General features: G+C 36.9%; 1 protein-coding gene across 1 annotated transcript in view; it reads right to left on the reverse strand.

Moving 5' to 3' along the window:
- Positions 1-12,209, reverse strand: part of FAM155A (family with sequence similarity 155 member A) — a 452,344-nt gene that overhangs the window by 157,511 nt on the left and 282,624 nt on the right.

A 12,209-nucleotide genomic window follows, 5' to 3' on the forward strand; every position in this document is an offset into this window, starting at 1 on the left:
CAAAATTAAAAATTTCTTCTTGAGAAACAAATAAACAAACAAACAAACCCACCAATCTGTTTTCCAACCTATCTTCACAATAGGAATTAGTTTTAAATATAAAAAACTGTGGAGTTTTTAGCTTATTCTGTAACATGCTCCAAAAACTTCTTAACTCTCTGTAGTATGTAAAGATAGACTTTCATTTTTAAGATGCACTTTCATTTCTAAGAGGCACTCATTATTTGTTCAGAAATTCAACAAATGGGGCATTCCAATATGGACAGCATATTACTTATTTACTTTATGCTTATTTTTCAATGCATGAAAGAAAGATTTTACAGCCCACCTGCTGTGCTGTACAAAAGCTTGCTATTAAGCATTAAGAAATTCCAGATTATGAAACATCCAAGGCTGATAGCAAACTTTATTCAGTTGTGCTCTTCAGCAGCTCCTTATCATTGTAAACAAACACTATTGAGAATACACTGCACAGGGGTCTCTAGTCTGAATAAAATCCATCATTCTCAAGCAGAGGATGGAATGAAGAAATCACAGCATTCTGTGAAAAGAACAAGCCTAAGGCATTCTCTCAAAAAGGAGAATAAGGATGACTAAAGAGTGAAATTAACAATAGTACTTGAAAATCAAACTGCTAATAAAACAGTTTTTCATACTTACATCCTTTTTAATGTAGTTTTAATGTCGGACTTTTTAAAGGAAGTTACCTTTCCATTGAGAGAAGTGTCATAAAGGTTTAAAATGATCTTATAGATGCTGTAAACACCTACAAGTTAGTTTCTACATAAATAGAGCCTACAGGTGGTAAGTCTCCAAAGTGGATACTGAAGTCCAAACTCTGTGTACAGTTCAGGGCCCATGAGAGGCAGAACTTAGTCTCTTCATCCTCTTGGTAAGAATAAGGAATATAGCAACAGGAGTGAAAGACAATAAGGAAGGTAGGATGCCAAGGAAGTAAAGATGCCAAGTTTCAAATCACATGTTTGAAACACAGTGATTAAAAGAACCAGTCAGTAAAAGATGGTAGGGTTTGATTTTCAGCTCTGCGCATAACATTATTGCTTCTAGTTCAGATGCTGGCATTCGTGGATCCTGAAGCAACTTGTTTTTCCATTGTATCATACAGAAAAGCTATTTTTTTTAACTCAAGACTAAATTTCATTCATGGGAGCTAGGTTTAACAACATGCGTCATCTTTGTGGTTTCCCAGATGGATTCTGTCTGGAGTATCACACAAAAGCATTGCAGTGTGTTAAATCAACTTTTCTCTGTAAGAACCAAAAGCTTTGTTTCATCAGCTGTGCTTCTGGGAGATGGTTATCAGCACAGATCTAACCTGAACACAGGGTTGTGAGACAGACAAGAGTATGTCCATCCCTGGCAGACAGAAAAGTGTTTCAAAATCTTACAGCTATGTGACTGTAGGCAAATAACAGAAATCATTCAAACCTCTGTATCTCTTCTTCCTGTAAAGTGAAGATAGTGATATTTCCTTTCCTCTGACCCTTTTTGTCTGCTTATAATTCAAGCCAAAAAGTTGTGCATAATGGCAAACTATCATTAAGGCTAGACTAAAGATATATAATTGAACTAGGATTATCAGAGGTGTGTTTTTAAACAACACAGTTTCTCATTGATATGCTTAGCTTTCCAAAGGTGATTTAAAAAGCAGATGCACAAACAGATAATAGAGAGTTATTCAAGATATTTGTTCTTCATTTCACAGTGTGTTCTCTTACAGGAAACTGATATCATCAGGGGATTTTTTGGTTGGGCTTTTTGGGGGTGTTTTTGGGTCCCTTACTATATACCATAAATTACTTGGACCCAGGACTGGAAGGGATACTAAGAACGTTTGCAGATGACACAAAACTTAGAGGAGCTGTTGACTCCCTCAAAGGCAGGGAAGCCCTGCAGAGAGACCTCAACAAATCAGAGAACTGGGAAATCACCAACCATATGAAGTTCAGCAAGGGAAAGTGCTGAACTTCCCTTGTACTGCACCTGGGATGGCGCAACCCCAGATGTATGTACAGACTGGGAAATGAGATGCTGGAAAGCAGTGACACGCAAAGGGACCTGGGGGTCCTGGTTGATGGCAAGTTGAATGTGAGTCAGCAGTGCCCTGGCAGCCAGGAGGGTCAACCATGTCCTGGGGGGTATCAGGCAAAGCATCACCAGCTGGTCGAGACAGGGGATTGTCCCACTTTGCTCTGCACTGGAGTGGTCTCACCTTGAATATTGTGTGCAGTTTTGGGCACCACAATACACTAAAGATGTTAAGCCATTAGAGTCTCCAAAGGGGGGCAACAAAGGTGGTGAGCGAAAGCCGTATGAGAAGCAGCTGAGGTCACTTGATCTGCTCAGCCTGGAGAAGAGCAGACTGAGGGGAAACCTCATTGCAGTTACAACTTCCTTGTGAGGGGAAGAGAAGGGGCAGGCACTGACCTCTTCTCTGTGGTGATCAGTGACAGGACCCAAGGGAATGGCCTGAAGTTGTGTCAGGGGAGCTTTAGGCTGGATATTAGAAAGAGGTTCTTCACACAGGGGATGGTTGATTGCTGGAACAGGCTCCCCAGGGCAGTGGTCACAACATTAAGCCTGCGAAAGTTCAAGAAGTATTTGGATGATACTCTCAGGTACTTGGTGTGACTCTTGGGGATGGACCTGTGCAGGGCTAAGGGTTGGACTCGATAATCCTTGTGGGTCCCTTCCAACTCAGCATATTCTGTGATTCTGTAATATCACATCCAATTCTGCTTTTTCTGGGAATGTGTTAGTCATGTTGCTTACATAATATGCTACTGAAGGACTTAAATACTGTGATCATTATCAGAGAATATATAATTTTGAATAAAATATTTAAGTTCTTTTGTCTTGCTTTTCTTTCCCAAGATATTGTACTCTGTTTTGTAGGCTGTGACTACTCAGCCACAGGCCGTTTGGGGGAATGGAGTTAGCACATTACAGCCAATTTCCAGATGGACTGAACAATGGCAGCTGCTACATCTGGTTTTGGCCAGAAGCCTAGGGTGTGAATGCAACCCACTCAGTATTTTATGCACAGTCAATGAATATTGCTTATCTCCTGATTACAATATTCTGACTTGGACTGGTTATTAGAGTGAGTTACTGCTAACAAGCAACAGAATCAGACAACCCTCACAAACTCTTTCCTCTAATATTTGACTCCCTATTAAAAAAAATAAAATAAATCAATGTAGTTACAAACTGAAAACTAATTACAGAAGAATATGATCTTGGCCTCAGAGGTTCTACTGTGACTGCAGAAACTATGGGAACCAGGGTTCAGGTCTGAGCTTTGCAACAGCCTATGCACTTCTATAATTAAGTGAATTTACTAGTAATGGCAGGAGAAAAATAGTGTTAAATCAATAAGAGACATTGCATTCATTCAGGATACCATGGGATAAGGCTTCTCTATGGTACAGAGATTTCTCTGTCTTCCATAGAGAACATAGCTCTTTACATCTCCCCTGTAGCAAGCAGAAATGGAAAATGAATCAAAATGGAAAATGGATCAAAATGCCATATAGTTAACTAATAATTATAAATATACTAAATTATTAAAGATTAATAAGTTGAATTATACTTAAATATTATTAAAATACCAAAAAGATTACATCTTCTAAAGTTTTAGAGCAAAGTAATGTCCAGGAATTAAAGTGAATAGACTTCGTTCTACCAACACTCACTATTGGGAATAATGAAGGAAGATCAAAGTTAAAGCTATTCAAACCACTAGATCTTTGTCATCATATGGGAAAGTAAAAATGCTGATATGTTTTTTCCTCCTTTCTCATTGTAGTATGGGACTGTTTCATGCAGAAGAACGTGCAGGAGAGGAGAGAAAGAAAAATGATTATAACCTCCACAAAATCAACAAAGCAGGAGCTGGAGACCTGATTGGGAAATGAGGATTATTGTTAGTAAATACTAGACACTGAACTAGAGTTCTATGTCCTTAACAGTCCTAGTAACAACTTGTACCTGAAGCTTCAGCAGAATTTACCTTTGAACAGTAAGTGTTAGAGTTTCTATCCTCTCCCAAAACAAGCACTGGGAACACACATGCACATGGGGATACTTGAAATTAGAGTTAATTATGGGTTTACACTGAGGGAAGTATTGGAAAATTGCTTCTGAATATGTTTTCAGTTATGTGTTACATTTTTCTTAAATTATGAAACTTCCTTCAGTTTCCAACCAGACTATTATTTTGTTCAACTAGTACTCTATCAAGAAGTCTAGTTCAATGAATACAATCAATTGCTGGAGTATATGCAGAGGGTACAGACATTCTGTTGGAATTAATAGGAGATTCTGCCAAAGAGAAATTACTGTGCCATTTTGTCTGTCTGTGTTTACGAAGAGTTGGATAAATTACTTTTTAGTGTTCAAAAGAACCAATTATTGGACAGAATACTCATTATTGCTTTTAAAAATTCATTTGACAGCCCTTGATTTGACCACTCAAAACAAGCTTTGAGCATTTACAGCCTAATATCATCTCAAATGGAACTTCTTTTGGGGAAGTACAGTACTAATGACAAAAATATTTGGATGATTTGTAAGAACATCCCTGATATCTGCTTCAAGTGTGTAGGGAGACAGAGGCCATTGTTAAGAAATACTCAGAGTTCATTAAAATGAATGTTTCTGTGCAAATTGGTATTGTTTTACACTGTAGTCTGCATTTAAATGTTCTTAAACTACATTTAACTACATTGTTCAAATCAGAAACAGTTTAACATATGGGTGCAAACTATTCTGTTGCACACAAGCCATTTTGTCAGTATTGATGGTAGGTATGTCAGTGATAAAAGATAGACTGGGGAAAATGTGGGCCCCCTCTGGAAGGAAATGGGAGACCTTTTTATCTAGAATATGGAGAAGGAAAATGTAGTCAAAGACTTTTTTGCCTCAGCCTCCACTGGCAAGTCACAAAAACCAAAGGCAGGGACTGGAAGGATAAACAACTGGACATTGTAGGAGGTCAAGTTCAAGACCATCTAAGGAACCTGAAGCTGCACAAGTCCATGGGACTGGCAGATGAAGGGGATAAGCCACTATCCATCATATATGAGAAATTATGTCAGTCAGCAAATTTCCCACTGACGACTTTCATTATTCGTGACTTTAATTTAGAAATTAGCTAAAACTGTACTTAAGTCCTGAGTTTCAGATAATGTTAGGTTAAAATGAAGACACAACATATTTTCATTATAAATTCAGAAGGTCCTTTCTAAAAGATTCCAATGTTCATATAGTAATTTGATAGGGTAAATGAGCTAAATTTTAAGGAGTACAGATTCAAATTTTTTAGTGTATTTACTAAATGTTAAGAATATGAAGAATCTTTGTAGATGCAGTATCTATTTCGTAATTATGTGTTATAACTTTTCCTTCTAGTTAATATGAATGTCTAGCACTGAATAGCATGGATAGTAGATTATATGGTTCATTGATTCCATCTATAATTTATAGTTTACACTAATAAATTATAAATCCAGATAAGTTGAAATAAGGCTGTGATATTTTGAAATTAATAAACATCTATAAACACAACATGTAAACTATGATTCTATTTAGTGTTTTATTAGTGCCATAGTGCCAGTGTAACTGTGGTTTTCCATAAAATATATATTTGATCACAAAATCCTGATCTCTTAACTTCTGAAAATGGATCTAGCCTTTTACTATATACTATCCATATTAAGCAACCACACATTAAAACATAAACATATCAGTAGCATAAAGTGCCCAAATATTTTAAACTGTGTACTCTATATTATGTGTGCCACATGCTGGAAGCTGCAACAGCCAAACATCAATATGTCATTGAAGGACTATATAATGGAACATGAATATAACTTGTATCTTATGTCAAAAATCTCATTACTACCAGACAGAAGTCAGTTTGAGACTGCTTCAGTTCTATTTATTTTAACTGAAACTATAGCATAGCTAACATTATAGCAGCTACCCCCTGGTGGTTTATGTTTATAATTTACAGGTGTTATGTTTAAAAGCAATCTGTTACAAGACTATTGACTGTTGTTTTATAAGATAAGCAAGTCGTACATAGGAATCGCACTTATTTGTTTCAGTCTATTGAAACAAGGCATCATGAACTGTGCTCTGCCTTGGATATAGTGCTAGTTATTTATTCAGCAATGACTTTGATTGTTTGGTTTGGGTGAGTTGTTCCTTTTTGCCTGTGTATCTGTAAGCCAGTTTAATTGACAGACTCACACTTCGCTAGCTCTATAAAGTAGACTGTATAATAGTTTGGCCTTCCTACTGCAGAGAAAAAAATTGAAAAAAGTATTCTGCTCAAGTATACTTTGCCCTAGAGGAAAATTTGCAAATATATTTAATGACTCTGTTTATCGCTTTTCCTGATGCACATGGAAAACAACGTGATTTCTCTTCCAAAGTTCTTTTTCTTTTTTTCTTCCTCTGCAAGTGAAAAAATTGTTCTTAAGTGAGAAATAGAAGCACTACTGAAGCTAAGAAGGTAAAACTGAATGAAAGAATGAGATCCTGAATACAGTAGTGAAGATTAATGCTAAAAGGTGGTTAAAATTTACTCCTTTTGAGCCAGGCAGTAATAAAGTAGCCAGTCACTGTTTAGAAAATGCAGTTGCATTATTACATGAAGTTATTACAAAGCAATATATATTAGATAGCAGTTAATTCATGCAAATTCAAATTTTCTCATAATCAAGTGATTGCTTATATTTAAAATGCACTTTTTTATTAAATGTGATGCTGAAAATTACAAACACAGTAAAAGTTATAATATTAAAAAATCAGTATTGAAAACTGCATATAAAAATCTTATTTTATCTGATTTCTTCTTTCATTGAAAAGAATAGTGTCATAGTACTCTTTACACGCTAATTATATTCAGCATTTGCTCAACTGTATTGTGTCATTGGAGAAAAAAAACCCTGCTTTGAGCACCTGAACAGAAACTAAGTGAAAATCAGAGATATCCTTATAAAGACAGGCTTCCTATAAATTCCATCAGCACAGAACGATCTTAACTGCATTAAGCTGGGTCCTCAGTTCACATACACTGCCACAAATTGTTCAGTGGCAACAGAGATTGCCACTGGTATAAAAAAAAAAATGGAAGAAAAAGGGAATTGTACACCGATCATAGGGCAGGAAAACAAAAGGCAGCTTAGTCTACAGATCACAGGGAAATAACTGTTGTTTAAAGCAACAGCTGAAGATGGGAAAAAAGAACATACAGCTGCAGTAGAGAAAAATAAAATCTAAAACCAGCACTAGATGAAATCAGACTGGACAACGAGAAGGATGAATAGTCAGCTGCCAAAAACATACAATAAAATTGTGCAGAACCAGATTAATGATAAAGTCATTGGCAATCCAAAATATTAGATAATTCTACAGTAAACATAACTGATGATTACTGGAGATAGAATACCTGGATGGGAATATTTAATTTGTTTGCAAATACGTTTACTGTATTTGCCCAGGATAATCCTTGAAGTTCTGCTTACATAAAATTAAATCTAAATATTCAGTTGCCATAACAACATTATATATTAGTTCTCTAGCTTTATTTTTGATCATTCTACTACAGAATTCTTTGTTAGGATTTTTTTGACTTAACTCCTCAACATTTCTTGGTATTATGTAAATGAACACTCCACATTTATTTAATCTTCACAATATTTTATCATTTCCTTTCCTTAAAGGAGTAAGAGAGGCTTAAAGAATCTCATTCTTAAATAACCAAAACAGAAAAAAATATTGTGCTTTCATCAGTAGAATCACAGAAAGCTTTAGAAAATAAAACTAGACAGTTTTATTTAGTCTTTTTATGTTTGTACTGGCAGTATTAGATGACAATATCACAACCCTGCTAAAAAAATCTCTGAATTATCCTACCTACTTAAGAGCCATACTCTTAAATACATCTCTTCAGTATAGTATTGCCCATCTCATTTTTCAAATAACCACACTTTCAGGGAGTGCTGTGTTCTGAAGGCTGTGTTTCAGTTCCTGCAAGGTGAAACCAAAATTGTATTTAAAAAATGCAAAACTAAACAAAACTCCCTGACAATCTAGATATTTTTTTTCAAATGGAGAGGATATCACTTTTAATGTGTCTGTTCCCAGGAGAAAACCCAGAAGGAGTCAAATGTGACAACTGTGAATTTCTCTCTGTGCCTCCTGTCTAATGAAAGCTAGATTAGGACTTCACAACTGATCCAAGGAAGAGTGAAATGTTCTACATCAGTGGGACTAAATTTGTGTTAGCATGGACATGGCAATGGGAAATGGGACTGCATACAAAAGCTGGGGTTAAAGTTCTTCAGTTGCTAATGGTAGCAACAGGTATACTAGCAGCCCACAGACTATTCATTAATGTATTAGTATATGGTTAATTGTAAAACAGTTCAGTCAGAAGAGGTGTTAACTTTCTACTGATGCATCGAGTGTCTATCTACTGAAGGATCAGTAAACAAGGTAAATTGTTTCAACAGGTATATGTTTACATTCAAAGAGTATATTCTGTGTCTTTGAACAGTCTAGTTAATGTTTTCTCCCACTCTCTTGTCATCCTTAACAGTGTTTTCAACTCATCTTAATACATTATTTACAAGGACTGGAAGAAGTTGCAAGGCTTAAGATAAGATTGTGGTATTACTAAGGAAAAGAGGAAAAAAGCACATAGAAAATGTTTCTATCAATGGTGTACTGTGTCATACATTCATTAGCCATTGTAGTGCAAAATGGAATCATCATGAGCCTGTAAAATCCAGTAAAAACTTCACATCAGTTTTGTGGGTGAAGAGCTTGGCTAATTCTATTATTATGCTGTGTGAAACTCTATAAACACAAATCAAAATAATTTTTGAGAATGCCTTCAAGTATCAGCAACAGAAAACTAACTCATCTACTGTCTAAGGAAAGAGTTTTGTGGGTGAGATAGGGTAAAAGGGGAGGTGCAAGTGAATTTGCTAGAGTGGCCAAGTGGAAGATGGAAAGACTCAATGCACAATGTTATCAGTAACTAGGGAAGGGAGGGAAGTGGCAATTGAACTCAGTTCAGGAGCTGAGGAGAGAGAAAAGAGCTATTTTGCTTCTATCTTCATCATTGGCACAAATCCCACAAAATTTGAAGATGGTGGCAAAAGAATTAGTGTATTTAGTTGATATGATACTGAAATGATACTGCCTCTAAAAGAAAGGAAGCTGAACAAAACCATTTCTGGGAAGATAAATTGAATAATGCCTCTGAAGAGTGAGTACAAATGTGTGAAATACAATCATGTCACTGTTTCAATTGTGTAAAGCTTTCTACTTGTTTCATCTAGAAGAATTAGAGAGAAACCCTGCACCAAAAAATTTCTACATGCTGAATAATACAGTAGAAAAAGATCCTCCACTCTGTAGTGTTCTATGGCAGTAGAAAATAATTATTTGCTGCCTTATGAGAAAAGGGAATTCAGCACAGTACTGAACAACAAAAGCTATTATTCACACATTTTAACAAAATCATAACCTTCAAGCTAACCATTAAATCAGAAAAGGCAAAAAATGAGTAAATTATTTTTTCTTGGATCTTTGACTTCCAAGTTGCTATTTTGTGCAATTAAAACAACTAGAGAGGATTTTTTAGTAATCACTGGATTAAAGATGATCTGAGACTGGAAACTAAACTCTATCGCATCATTTCTATGTGCCCTGCTTTCCAGGATGCAATCTGCTGACTTGCATTTTTGATTTCACAATAGGGTGCTCAGAGGAGTGATCACCAGGCTCATTTATTAGTCTTGTCTGATGAAATTTGGGTATGGAATCCCCAAGCTGAGAAAGAGATAGAACCCAGATCTCCTATTTCTTAGTCAAATGTCTCAAGAGTTTTATCAGAGCTTGATGGTTTTACCTCTCATTTCTATTTCATATTCAAAGACTAAATCCTATCCCTCTTTTTTAAACATAATTATGGATGCTAACCGTTGCAAAAGGATCCCAGGAGCATTTCACACCTAACAACATTAGCTCAGATATCTACAAGCATGAAGAGGACATGAGTTCAGTGGCATCCCTCTTGTTAATGTTTTCAGTTGACTAAGTTCATTAATCCCTCTGCTCAGTACAGTAGTTCTAATAGATTAACCTTATCATAGAATCATAGAATGGTTTAGGTTGGAAGGGACCTTAAAGATCACCTCGTTCCAACCCCCTGCCACAGGCAGGGACACCTTCCACTAGACCAGGTTGCTCAGAACTCCATCCATGCTGGCCTTGTACACTTCCAGGGATGGGGCATCCACAACTTCTCTGGTCAACCTGTTCCAGTGCCTCACCACACTCACAGTAAAGAATTTTTTTTGTAACATCTAGTCTAAACCTACTCTCAGTTTGAATCCATTCCCGCTTATCCTGCTCTTGTAAAAAATTCCTCTCTATCTTTCTTGTCTTTCTGTTTGACTTTTCTTGTCTTTCTCAGGCACTGAAAGGCTACAACTATATCACCCTGAAGCCTTCTCTTTTCCAGCCTGAACAAAACCAATTCTCTCAGCCCTTCCTCACAGGAGAGGTGCTCCAGCCTTCTAATCATCTTGGTGGCTCTCCTCAGGACTCACTCCAACAGCTCAATGTCCTTCCTTTCCTGGGGACCCCAGAGTTGGATACAGTGATCCAGGTGAGGTCTCACAAGAGCAGAATAGAGGGTCAGCATCACCTGATAGCCACACTGCTTTTGGTTCATCGCAGGACACAATTGGCTTTCTGGGCTTCAAATGCGCATTGCCAGCTCATATCCAGCCTCTCGTCCGCCAATACCTTAAGTCCTTCTTGGCAGGGCTATTCTTGAGCTGTTCATCCCCCAATCTGTATTAATACTGGGGGTTGCCCTGATCCAGGTGCAGCACCTTGCACTTGGTCTTTCTAAACCTTGAGAGATGCCCATTACCCACTTTTTAAGCTTGTCCCAGTCCTTCCGAAGAGCATCCCATCCTTCAGGTGTGTCAACTACACCACTCAGCTTCATGTCATCTGCAAATTTGCTAAGGGTGCACTTAATCCCTTCATCTATGTCATTAATGAAGATATTAATAACACTAGTGCTCATAAGGGCCCCTGAGGGACAGCACTCATCACTGATGTCCATTGTGACTCTGACCCATTGACCACTACCCTCTGGTGACCTTCTCAGTCTGCACTGGGGAGTGGTGAGCCCATGTATCATACATTTCATATGTCAAAAACATTCCATTGATTCTGAAATTTCAGATTTTCAATGTTTTTTTGAATCTGAAACTTCTAATTCAAAATGTTCAGAGAATTGCTTTAGTTCTTGAATGAGTGTTGATTGTTACTGTTTTGACCTTGAAGTCTAACCAGTTTTTCGATTTCTTGATTTCTTAAATTTGTCATAATTCACCATGCTTCTCCAAGTTCAACGTGCTTACTAAACTCTGACACATCAAATTTGAGCTGCAATTGCAATTTTACTTTTTTTTTTTCTAATGAGGAGGTCCCAACTAGTGGTTGGAATACTCAGACAGGACATGTGAAAAGGCTTACTTTCTTTCTAATAGGGTTTAAACTCATGCTTCTTCCATTCTCTGCTTCATTCACTCCTGTCAAACGTACTAACCAACTAGGCCATAGACCATCCAAGGAATATCATGAATGGGAACAAGTGACACATTTATCTCTTCTGTGCTGTGATAACAAACTAAATACTTTGAAATTCACTAGACCAAGACAAAAACGAAAATATGATGGCAACTGCAACACAATATTTTGGTCACATTCCAGGAAGCTCTGGATCCTATCCTAATCAGGTCTCACAAAAAATACAGGAAAAGATACCAAATGAAAGACCAAAAGCAGTCCTTCATCACTATCTAATGTTACTGTTGAGTGCCAAGGAAAATACAGGACTGGGAAGCAACAAACATCTCAGCTACGCTTTGTACCTATGAGTCCATATTTCTGCCATCTGTGATCTCTGGCCATAATTTATTTATGTTCGTTAAACATGAATAAAATTATTTGTACTATCACCCTGATGGTCATCATTAGTCACGTTATATGTCCCAAAGAACTTTCCAGGCGAGAACTGCTCTGTTATCCACTCCTCTGATCACATAACACAGAAGTGACCACTTCACATTCACAAAAATTAAGCA

This window comes from Manacus vitellinus, unplaced genomic scaffold (assembly GCF_001715985.3).
Source record: "Manacus vitellinus isolate BGI_N305 unplaced genomic scaffold, ASM171598v3 scaffold_2_pilon, whole genome shotgun sequence".
NCBI classification, from domain to species: domain Eukaryota; kingdom Metazoa; phylum Chordata; class Aves; order Passeriformes; family Pipridae; genus Manacus; species Manacus vitellinus.